General features: G+C 53.9%; 1 long non-coding RNA gene across 1 annotated transcript in view; it reads left to right on the plus strand.

The window, feature by feature from the left end:
* The window catches only part of LOC311615886, an 865760-nt gene that overhangs the window by 317079 nt on the left and 536378 nt on the right, over positions 1-12303 (plus strand). The window lies entirely within an intron of this gene.

Genomic DNA, 12303 nt, shown 5'->3' on the forward strand with positions numbered 1-12303 from the left:
ATGTGTGGCCTAGGGGGCAGGCGGGGGAGGGCTTATTTTCGGGGTCCGCCTCCTTGGTCACTCGGAAGGGAACCTGTAAGTATGTCTTCTCTGGGAGGAGGTCTTATTGTCAGGCAAACACAGTACTTACTGGTCCCTGGGCCCAGAGGGCGACCTTTCTGTGGCATTCTCCGGGAAAGCCCATCTCTCTGGCGTCCAGTCTGGACCAGGCGAAGGTGGGGCTTCTGCAGCTACTGGGGAGCCCCATCCTCGTCCTCATTCACAGGGCCCTGCCCCCCCCCACCGTTGCCATGACAACCATCAGCAGTTCACCTGGCCCCTCCCCCTGCATGACTTCACCGCCCTCAGCACTAGGCCAGGCTCCGCCCCTTGTTCCAAAAAACCCCGCCCTCTCATTTCTTGGACCAATGAGCGAGTGGCACTGACCACACAGTTGCCCTCCTCCTCACAAGGCCCGCGAGGGGGTTGGGGGGGGAGGGGTGTAGGAGGAGGCCTTCTGCTCACAGGTTGCCTGCCACCCGGGGCCCAGGTCCACAAGCACACAAGCACGGGGAGGCCAGCCCCCCCCATTGCGGACAGCCAAGGGCCTCCATGAGCCTCGGAGGCCCCCACCGCCCCCACCACGGGGCATCTCGCAACTGAATATCCTGCCACCCCCAAGGCCCTGTCTGTGGGCTTTGACATCCGGGAGAGAGCTGCCTCAAGTCCGCCCGAATCACTTTCCACTCTGGGGGCACTGACCCGCCCAAACTGAGGTACCCTGTGTCCCAGAGAACAAGATATTGACTTATATTAATTTTTGCCCCAATAGATGCGCTCGGGAGACATGCATCGCCAGAACTTCCGACCGCCGACGCCCTCCCCTCGGGACGGGTCCCGGAGCCCGCACCGCGCGCTGTCCTACGGGTCCCGGGGCAGGCCCAAGGGGAGCAGCCCCTCCGGGCAGCGCGGCGCGGCAGCGGCTTCCCCTGGGGCCGGTTCCGGTCTCCGTCCCCCCCCCCCCCGCTCCCGCGGCGGCTGCCCCGGCGCCCACGCCAGGTCCCCCGCGGTGTCCCGGCAGCAATTCGGCCACTCCCTGGGGCTGCAGGCCCACCCCCAGGGTTCTCCGAGGACATCTACACCTTTTGGATAAGGGCGCGGTAGAGAAAAAAGAACGTCTAATGACTTGGAAAGTTATTTCAAACCTGCAAAGCGTGAAGACCCTTGGGCTGGCCTAGAACCAGTATCTGTAGCGGATGTAAGCCAACAATACAGCAATCCTCAAACATTCACAGGCAAAAAAGGAAGATACATTTGTTAACATTTCTGAAATTCAACTGGAAGCTTCATGTGTCAGGAACATGTTGCACAACACTCACTTGTGCACTTAAATTGAACCCTGCCATGGTGACTTTGACTGAATAATTCGTTGGTTGAGTGTTCTTGGAAGTTTTCATCATGTCAAATATTGCGGGCATTAGAAAGGAAATATGGTAGGATAAGTTGCAATCTTTAGCTCTCTGAAAGTGCCTACCACATTTTACAAGATTTGCAGTTTCCAAATACTTAACATTCTTGGTTATATAATGGACATTTGTCTTTTAATGTTTTTCCAATGTTTAAAATAATACATTTTGTCTTTCTAACTTGAAAAAAAAAGGAAAAAAAAGAAAAAAAAAGTTGCGCTCGGTCTTATGTTCAGGGGGTGTGGTGTTTTTCCATGAAGAAGTAGACGGTACACATTTACTGTTAGGTGAAAATTAAGGAAATTTATTACGTGTGTACATGCCGGTGGTACGGTAGTTGTCAACACAAATCTGACAAACTGAGAACCCTACAGTATGAAGAATTTACTCATTTATTCAAGGACAATCATGTCCACATCTTTTGAACATTATCATAGCAATCCAATTCCTGAATTTCCCGGTGAATTTCTTGTGCCTTCATTTCTTTCAGAAACAGTGGACCGAAACTCTCATGTGTGGCCTAGGGGGCAGGCGGGGGAGGGCTTATTTTCGGGGGCCGCCTCGTTGGTCACTCGGAAGGGAACCTGTAAGTATGTCTTCTCTGGGAGGAGGTCTTATTGTCAGGCAAACACAGTACTTACTGGTCGCTGGGCCCAGAGGGCGACCTTTCTGTGGCATTCTCCGGGAAAGCCCATCTCTCTGGCGTCCAGTCTGGACCAGGCGAAGGTGGGGCTTCTGCAGCTACTGGGGAGCCCCATCCTCCTCCTCATTCACAGGGCCCTGCCCCCCCCCACCGTTGCCATGACAACCATCAGCAGTTCACCTGGCCCCTCCCCCTGCATGACTTCACCGCCCTCAGCACTAGGCCAGGCTCCGCCCCTTGTTCCAAAAAACCCCGCCCTCTCATTTCTTGGACCAATGAGCGAGTGGCACTGACCTCACAGTTGCCCTCCTCCTCACGAGGCCCGCGAGGGGGTTGGGGGGGGAGGGGTGTAGGAGGAGGCCTTCTGCTCACAGGTTGCCTGCCACCCGGGGCCCAGGTCCACAAGCACACAAGCACGGGGAGGCCAGCCCCCCCCATTGCGGACAGCCAAGGGCCTCCATGAGCCTCGGAGGCCCCCACCGCCCCCACCACGGGGCATCTCGCAACTGAATATCCTGCCACCCCCAAGGCCCTGTCTGTGGGCTTTGACATCCGGGAGAGAGCTGCGTCAAGTCCGCCCGAATCACTTTCCACTCTGGGGGCACTGACCCGCCCAAACTGAGGTACCCTGTGTCCCAGAGAACAAGATATTGACTTATATTAATTTTTGCCCCAATAGATGCGCTCGGGAGACATGCATCGCCAGAACTTCCGACCGCCGACGCCCTCCCCTCGGGACGGGTCCCGGAGCCCGCACCGCGCGCTGTCCTACGGGTCCCGGGGCAGGCCCAAGGGGAGCAGCCCCTCCGGGCAGCGCGGCGCGGCAGCGGCTTCCCCTGGGGCCGGTTCCGGTCTCCGTCCCCCCCCCCGCTCCCGCGGCGGCTGTCCCGGCGCCCACGCCAGGTCCCCCGCGGTGTCCCGGCAGCAATTCGGCCACTCCCTGGGGCTGCAGGCCCACCCCCAGGGTTCTCCGAGGACATCTACACCTTTTGGATAAGGGCGCGGTAGAGAAAAAAGAACGTCTAATGACTTGGAAAGTTATTTCAAACCTGCAAAGCGTGAAGACCCTTGGGCTGGCCTAGAACCAGTATCTGTAGCGGATGTAAGCCAACAATACAGCAATCCTCAAACATTCACAGGCAAAAAAGGAAGATACATTTGTTAACATTTCTGAAATTCAACTGGAAGCTTCATGTGTCAGGAACATGTTGCACAACACTCACTTGTGCACTTAAATTGAACCCTGCCATGGTGACTTTGACTGAATAATTCGTTGGTTGAGTGTTCTTGGAAGTTTTCATCATGTCAAATATTGCGGGCATTAGAAAGGAAATATGGTAGGATAAGTTGCAATCTTTAGCTCTCTGAAAGTGCCTACCACATTTTACAAGATTTGCAGTTTCCAAATACTTAACATTCTTGGTTATATAATGGACATTTGTCTTTTAATGTTTTTCCAATGTTTAAAATAATACATTTTGTCTTTCTAACTTGAAAAAAAAAGGAAAAAAAAGAAAAAAAAGTTGCGCTCGGTCTTATGTTCAGGGGTTGTGGTGTTTTTCCATGAAGAAGTAGACGGTACACATTTACTGTTAGGTGAAAATTAAGGAAATTTATTACGTGTGTACATGCCGGTGGTACGGTAGTTGTCAACACAAATCTGACATACTGAGAACCCTACAGTATGAAGAATTTACTCATTTATTCAAGGACAATCATGTCCACATCTTTTGAACATTATCATAGCAATCCAATTCCTGAATTTCCCGGTGAATTTCTTGTGCCTTCATTTCTTTCAGAAACAGTGGACCGAAACTCTCATGTGTGGCCTAGGGGGCAGGCGGGGGAGGGCTTATTTTCGGGGTCCGCCTCCTTGGTCACTCGGAAGGGAACCTGTAAGTATGTCTTCTCTGGGAGGAGGTCTTATTGTCAGGCAAACACAGTACTTACTGGTCGCTGGGCCCAGAGGGCGACCTTTCTGTGGCATTCTCCGGGAAAGCCCATCTCTCTGGCGTCCAGTCTGGACCAGGCGAAGGTGGGGCTTCTGCAGCTACTGGGGAGCCCCATCCTCGTCCCCATTCACAGGGCCCTGCCCCCCCCCACCGTTGCCATGACAACCATCAGCAGTTCACCTGGCCCCTCCCCCTGCATGACTTCACCGCCCTCAGCACTAGGCCAGGCTCCGCCCCTTGTTCCAAAAAACCCCGCCCTCTCATTTCTTGGACCAATGAGCGAGTGGCACTGACCTCACAGTTGCCCTCCTCCTCACGAGGCCCGCGAGGGGGTTGGGGGGGGAGGGGTGTAGGAGGAGGCCTTCTGCTCACAGGTTGCCTGCCACCCGGGGCCCAGGTCCACAAGCACACAAGCACGGGGAGGCCAGCCCCCCCCATTGCGGACAGCCAAGGGCCTCCATGAGCCTCGGAGGCCCCCACCGCCCCCACCACGGGGCATCTCGCAACTGAATATCCTGCCACCCCCAAGGCCCTGTCTGTGGGCTTTGACATCCGGGAGAGAGCTGCGTCAAGTCCGCCCGAATCACTTTCCACTCTGGGGGCACTGACCCGCCCAAACTGAGGTACCCTGTGTCCCAGAGAACAAGATATTGTCTTATATTAATTTTTGCCCCAATAGATGCGCTCGGGAGACATGCATCGCCAGAACTTCCGACCGCCGACGCCCTCCCCTCGGGACGGGTCCCGGAGCCCGCACCGCGCGCTGTCCTACGGGTCCCGGGGCAGGCCCAAGGGGAGCAGCCCCTCCGGGCAGCGCGGCGCGGCAGCGGCTTCCCCTGGGGCCGGTTCCGGTCTCCGTCCCCCCCCCCCCGCTCCCGCGGCGGCTGCCCCGGCGCCCACGCCAGGTCCCCGGCGGTGTCCCGGCAGCAATTCGGCCACTCCCTGGGGCTGCAGGCCCACCCCCAGGGTTCTCCGAGGACATCTACACCTTTTGGATAAGGGCGCGGTAGAGAAAAAAGAACGTCTAATGACTTGGAAAGTTATTTCAAACCTGCAAAGCGTGAAGACCCTTGGGCTGGCCTAGAACCAGTATCTGTAGCGGATGTAAGCCAACAATAAAGCAATCCTCAAACATTCACAGGCAAAAAAGGAAGATACATTTGTTAACATTTCTGAAATTCAACTGGAACCTTCATGTGTCAGGAACATGTTGCACAACACTCACTTGTGCACTTAAATTGAACCCTGCCATGGTGACTTTGACTGAATAATTCGTTGGTTGAGTGTTCTTGGAAGTTTTCATCATGTCAAATATTGCGGGCATTAGAAAGGAAATATGGTAGGATAAGTTGCAATCTTTAGCTCTCTGAAAGTGCCTACCACATTTTACAAGATTTGCAGTTTCCAAATACTTAACATTCTTGGTTATATAATGGACATTTGTCTTTTAATGTTTTTCCAATGTTTAAAATAATACATTTTGTCTTTCTAACTTGAAAAAAAAAGGAAAAAAAAGAAAAAAAAAGTTGCGCTCGGTCTTATGTTCAGGGGTTGTGGTGTTTTTCCATGAAGAAGTAGACGGTACACATTTACTGTTAGGTGAAAATTAAGGAAATTTATTACGTGTGTACATGCCGGTGGTACGGTAGTTGTCAACACAAATCTGACAAACTGAGAACCCTACAGTATGAAGAATTTACTCATTTATTCAAGGACAATCATGTCCACATCTTTTGAACATTATCATAGCAATCCAATTCCTGAATTTCCCGGTGAATTTCTTGTGCCTTCATTTCTTTCAGAAACAGTGGACCGAAACTCTCATGTGTGGCCTAGGGGGCAGGCGGGGGAGGGCTTATTTTCGGGGGCCGCCTCGTTGGTCACTCGGAAGGGAACCTGTAAGTATGTCTTCTCTGGGAGGAAGTCTTATTGTCAGGCAAACACAGTACTTACTGGTCCCTGGGCCCAGAGGGCGACCTTTCTGTGGCATTCTCCGGGAAAGCCCATCTCTCTGGCGTCCAGTCTGGACCAGGCGAAGGTGGGGCTTCTGCAGCTACTGGGGAGCCCCATCCTCGTCCTCATTCACAGGGCCCTGCCCCCCCCCCACCGTTGCCATGACAACCATCAGCAGTTCACCTGGCCCCTCCCCCTGCATGACTTCACCGCCCTCAGCACTAGGCCAGGCTCCGCCCCTTGTTCCAAAAAACCCCGCCCTCTCATTTCTTGGACCAATGAGCGAGTGGCACTGACCTCACAGTTGCCCTCCTCCTCACGAGGCCCGCGAGGGGGTTGGGGGGGGAGGGGTGTAGGAGGAGGCCTTCTGCTCACAGGTTGCCTGCCACCCGGGGCCCAGGTCCACAAGCACACAAGCACGGGGAGGCCAGCCCCCCATTGCGGACAGCCAAGGGCCTCCATGAGCCTCGCAGGCCCCCACCGCCCCCACCACGGGGCATCTCGCAACTGAATATCCTGCCACCCCCAAGGCCCTGTCTGTGGGCTTTGACATCCGGGAGAGAGCTGCGTCAAGTCCGCCCGAATCACTTTCCACTCTGGGGGCACTGACCCGCCCAAACTGAGGTACCCTGTGTCCCAGAGAACAAGATATTGACTTATATTAATTTTTGCCCCAATAGATGCGCTCGGGAGACATGCATCGCCAGAACTTCCGACCGCCGACGCCCTCCCCTCGGGACGGGTCCCGGAGCCCGCACCGCGCGCTGTCCTACGGGTCCCGGGGCAGGCCCAAGGGGAGCAGCCCCTCCGGGCAGCGCGGCGCGGCAGCGGCTTCCCCTGGGGCCGGTTCCGGTCTCCGTCCCCCCCCCCCGCTCCCGCGGCGGCTGCCCCGGCGCCCACGCCAGGTCCCCCGCGGTGTCCCGGCAGCAATTCGGCCACTCCCTGGGGCTGCAGGCCCACCCCCAGGGTTCTCCGAGGACATCTACACCTTTTGGATAAGGGCGCGGTAGAGAAAAAAGAACGTCTAATGACTTGGAAAGTTATTTCAAACCTGCAAAGCGTGAAGACCCTTGGGCTGGCCTAGAACCAGTATCTGTAGCGGATGTAAGCCAACAATACAGCAATCCTCAAACATTCACAGGCAAAAAAGGAAGATACATTTGTTAACATTTCTGAAATTCAACTGGAAGCTTCATGTGTCAGGAACATGTTGCACAACACTCACTTGTGCACTTAAATTGAACCCTGCCATGGTGACTTTGACTGAATAATTCGTTGGTTGAGTGTTCTTGGAAGTTTTCATCATGTCAAATATTGCGGGCATTAGAAAGGAAATATGGTAGGATAAGTTGCAATCTTTAGCTCTCTGAAAGTGCCTACCACATTTTACAAGATTTGCAGTTTCCAAATACTTAACATTCTTGGTTATATAATGGACATTTGTCTTTTAATGTTTTTCCAATGTTTAAAATAATACATTTTGTCTTTCTAACTTGAAAAAAAAAGGAAAAAAAAGAAAAAAAAGTTGCGCTCGGTCTTATGTTCAGGGGTTGTGGTGTTTTTCCATGAAGAAGTAGACGGTACACATTTACTGTTAGGTGAAAATTAAGGAAATTTATTACGTGTGTACATGCCGGTGGTACGGTAGTTGTCAACACAAATCTGACAAACTGAGAACCCTACAGTATGAAGAATTTACTCATTTATTCAAGGACAATCATGTCCACATCTTTTGAACATTATCATAGCAATCCAATTCCTGAATTTCCCGGTGAATTTCTTGTGCCTTCATTTCTTTCAGAAACAGTGGACCGAAACTCTCATGTGTGGCCTAGGGGGCAGGCGGGGGAGGGCTTATTTTCGGGGGCCGCCTCCTTGGTCACTCGGAAGGGAACCTGTAAGTATGTCTTCTCTGGGAGGAGGTCTTATTGTCAGGCAAACACAGTACTTACTGGTCCCTGGGCCCAGAGGGCGACCTTTCTGTGGCATTCTCCGGGAAAGCCCATCTCTCTGGCGTCCAGTCTGGACCAGGCGAAGGTGGGGCTTCTGCAGCTACTGGGGAGCCCCATCCTCGTCCTCATTCACAGGGCCCTGCCCCCCCCCACCGTTGCCATGACAACCATCAGCAGTTCACCTGGCCCCTCCCCCTGCATGACTTCACCGCCCTCAGCACTAGGCCAGGCTCCGCCCCTTGTTCCAAAAAACCCCGCCCTCTCATTTCTTGGACCAATGAGCGAGTGGCACTGACCTCACAGTTGCCCTCCTCCTCACGAGGCCCGCGAGGGGGTTGGGGGGGCAGGGGTGTAGGAGGAGGCCTTCTGCTCACAGGTTGCCTGCCACCCGGGGCCCAGGTCCACAAGCACACAAGCACGGGGAGGCCAGCCCCCCCCCCCCCTTGCGGACAGCCAAGGGCCTCCATGAGCCTCGGAGGCCCCCACCGCCCCCACCACGGGGCATCTCGCAACTGAATATCCTGCCACCCCCAAGGCCCTGTCTGTGGGCTTTGACATCCGGGAGAGAGCTGCCTCAAGTCCGCCCGAATCACTTTCCACTCTGGGGGCACTGACCCGCCCAAACTGAGGTACCCTGTGTCCCAGAGAACAAGATATTGTCTTATATTAATTTTTGCCCCAATAGATGCGCTCGGGAGACATGCATCGCCAGAACTTCCGACCGCCAACGCCCTCCCCTCGGGACGGGTCCCGGAGCCCGCACCGCGCGCTGTCCTACGGGTCCCGGGGCAGGCCCAAGGGGAGCAGCCCCTCCGGGCAGCGCGGCGCGGCAGCGGCTTCCCCTGGGGCCGGTTCCGGTCTCCGTCCCCCCCCCCCCGCTCCCGCGGCGGCTGCCCCGGCGCCCACGCCAGGTCCCCCGCGGTGTCCCGGCAGCAATTCGGCCACTCCCTGGGGCTGCAGGCCCACCCCCAGGGTTCTCCGAGGACATCTACACCTTTTGGATAAGGGCGCGGTAGAGAAAAAAGAACGTCTAATGACTTGGAAAGTTATTTCAAACCTGCAAAGCGTGAAGACCCTTGGGCTGGCCTAGAACCAGTATCTGTAGCGGATGTAAGCCAACAATACAGCAATCCTCAAACATTCACAGGCAAAAAAGGAAGATACATTTGTTAACATTTCTGAAATTCAACTGGAAGCTTCATGTGTCAGGAACATGTTGCACAACACTCACTTGTGCACTTAAATTGAACCCTGCCATGGTGACTTTGACTGAATAATTCGTTGGTTGAGTGTTCTTGGAAGTTTTCATCATGTCAAATATTGCGGGCATTAGAAAGGAAATATGGTAGGATAAGTTGCAATCTTTAGCTCTCTGAAAGTGCCTACCACATTTTACAAGATTTGCAGTTTCCAAATACTTAACATTCTTGGTTATATAATGGACATTTGTCTTTTAATGTTTTTCCAATGTTTAAAATAATACATTTTGTCTTTCTAACTTGAAAAAAAAAGGAAAAAAAAGAAAAAAAAAGTTGCGCTCGGTCTTATGTTCAGGGGTTGTGGTGTTTTTCCATGAAGAAGTAGACGGTACACATTTACTGTTAGGTGAAAATTAAGGAAATTTATTACGTGTGTACATGCCGGTGGTACGGTAGTTGTCAACACAAATCTGACAAACTGAGAACCCTACAGTATGAAGAATTTACTCATTTATTCAAGGACAATCATGTCCACATCTTTTGAACATTATCATAGCAATCCAATTCCTGAATTTCCCGGTGAATTTCTTGTGCCTTCATTTCTTTCAGAAACAGTGGACCGAAACTCTCATGTGTGGCCTAGGGGGCAGGCGGGGGAGGGCTTATTTTCGGGGTCCGCCTCCTTGGTCACTCGGAAGGGAACCTGTAAGTATGTCTTCTCTGGGAGGAGGTCTTATTGTCAGGCAAACACAGTACTTACTGGTCCCTGGGCCCAGAGGGCGACCTTTCTGTGGCATTCTCCGGGAAAGCCCATCTCTCTGGCGTCCAGTCTGGACCAGGCGAAGGTGGGGCTTCTGCAGCTACTGGGGAGCCCCATCCTCGTCCTCATTCACAGGGCCCTGCCCCCCCCCACCGTTGCCATGACAACCATCAGCAGTTCACCTGGCCCCTCCCCCTGCATGACTTCACCGCCCTCAGCACTAGGCCAGGCTCCGCCCCTTGTTCCAAAAAACCCCGCCCTCTCATTTCTTGGACCAATGAGCGAGTGGCACTGACCACACAGTTGCCCTCCTCCTCACAAGGCCCGCGAGGGGGTTGGGGGGGGAGGGGTGTAGGAGGAGGCCTTCTGCTCACAGGTTGCCTGCCACCCGGGGCCCAGGTCCACAAGCACACAAGCACGGGGAGGCCAGCCCCCCCCATTGCGGACAGCCAAGGGCCTCCATGAGCCTCGGAGGCCCCCACCGCCCCCACCACGGGGCATCTCGCAACTGAATATCCTGCCACCCCCAAGGCCCTGTCTGTGGGCTTTGACATCCGGGAGAGAGCTGCCTCAAGTCCGCCCGAATCACTTTCCACTCTGGGGGCACTGACCCGCCCAAACTGAGGTACCCTGTGTCCCAGAGAACAAGATATTGACTTATATTAATTTTTGCCCCAATAGATGCGCTCGGGAGACATGCATCGCCAGAACTTCCGACCGCCGACGCCCTCCCCTCGGGACGGGTCCCGGAGCCCGCACCGCGCGCTGTCCTACGGGTCCCGGGGCAGGCCCAAGGGGAGCAGCCCCTCCGGGCAGCGCGGCGCGGCAGCGGCTTCCCCTGGGGCCGGTTCCGGTCTCCGTCCCCCCCCCCCCCCGCTCCCGCGGCGGCTGCCCCGGCGCCCACGCCAGGTCCCCCGCGGTGTCCCGGCAGCAATTCGGCCACTCCCTGGGGCTGCAGGCCCACCCCCAGGGTTCTCCGAGGACATCTACACCTTTTGGATAAGGGCGCGGTAGAGAAAAAAGAACGTCTAATGACTTGGAAAGTTATTTCAAACCTGCAAAGCGTGAAGACCCTTGGGCTGGCCTAGAACCAGTATCTGTAGCGGATGTAAGCCAACAATACAGCAATCCTCAAACATTCACAGGCAAAAAAGGAAGATACATTTGTTAACATTTCTGAAATTCAACTGGAAGCTTCATGTGTCAGGAACATGTTGCACAACACTCACTTGTGCACTTAAATTGAACCCTGCCATGGTGACTTTGACTGAATAATTCGTTGGTTGAGTGTTCTTGGAAGTTTTCATCATGTCAAATATTGCGGGCATTAGAAAGGAAATATGGTAGGATAAGTTGCAATCTTTAGCTCTCTGAAAGTGCCTACCACATTTTACAAGATTTGCAGTTTCCAAATACTTAACATTCTTGGTTATATAATGGACATTTGTCTTTTAATGTTTTTCCAATGTTTAAAATAATACATTTTGTCTTTCTAACTTGAAAAAAAAAGGAAAAAAAAGAAAAAAAAAGTTGCGCTCGGTCTTATGTTCAGGGGGTGTGGTGTTTTTCCATGAAGAAGTAGACGGTACACATTTACTGTTAGGTGAAAATTAAGGAAATTTATTACGTGTGTACATGCCGGTGGTACGGTAGTTGTCAACACAAATCTGACAAACTGAGAACCCTACAGTATGAAGAATTTACTCATTTATTCAAGGACAATCATGTCCACATCTTTTGAACATTATCATAGCAATCCAATTCCTGAATTTCCCGGTGAATTTCTTGTGCCTTCATTTCTTTCAGAAACAGTGGACCGAAACTCTCATGTGTGGCCTAGGGGGCAGGCGGGGGAGGGCTTATTTTCGGGGGCCGCCTCGTTGGTCACTCGGAAGGGAACCTGTAAGTATGTCTTCTCTGGGAGGAGGTCTTATTGTCAGGCAAACACAGTACTTACTGGTCGCTGGGCCCAGAGGGCGACCTTTCTGTGGCATTCTCCGGGAAAGCCCATCTCTCTGGCGTCCAGTCTGGACCAGGCGAAGGTGGGGCTTCTGCAGCTACTGGGGAGCCCCATCCTCCTCCTCATTCACAGGGCCCTGCCCCCCCCCACCGTTGCCATGACAACCATCAGCAGTTCACCTGGCCCCTCCCCCTGCATGACTTCACCGCCCTCAGCACTAGGCCAGGCTCCGCCCCTTGTTCCAAAAAACCCCGCCCTCTCATTTCTTGGACCAATGAGCGAGTGGCACTGACCTCACAGTTGCCCTCCTCCTCACGAGGCCCGCGAGGGGGTTGGGGGGGGAGGGGTGTAGGAGGAGGCCTTCTGCTCACAGGTTGCCTGCCACCCGGGGCCCAGGTCCACAAGCACACAAGCACGGGGAGGCCAGCCCCCCCCATTG

This window comes from Pipistrellus hanaki, assembly GCF_964339955.1.
Source record: "Pipistrellus hanaki genome assembly, contig: scaffold_23, whole genome shotgun sequence".
In the NCBI taxonomy this organism is placed as follows: Eukaryota; Metazoa; Chordata; class Mammalia; order Chiroptera; family Vespertilionidae; genus Pipistrellus; species Pipistrellus hanaki.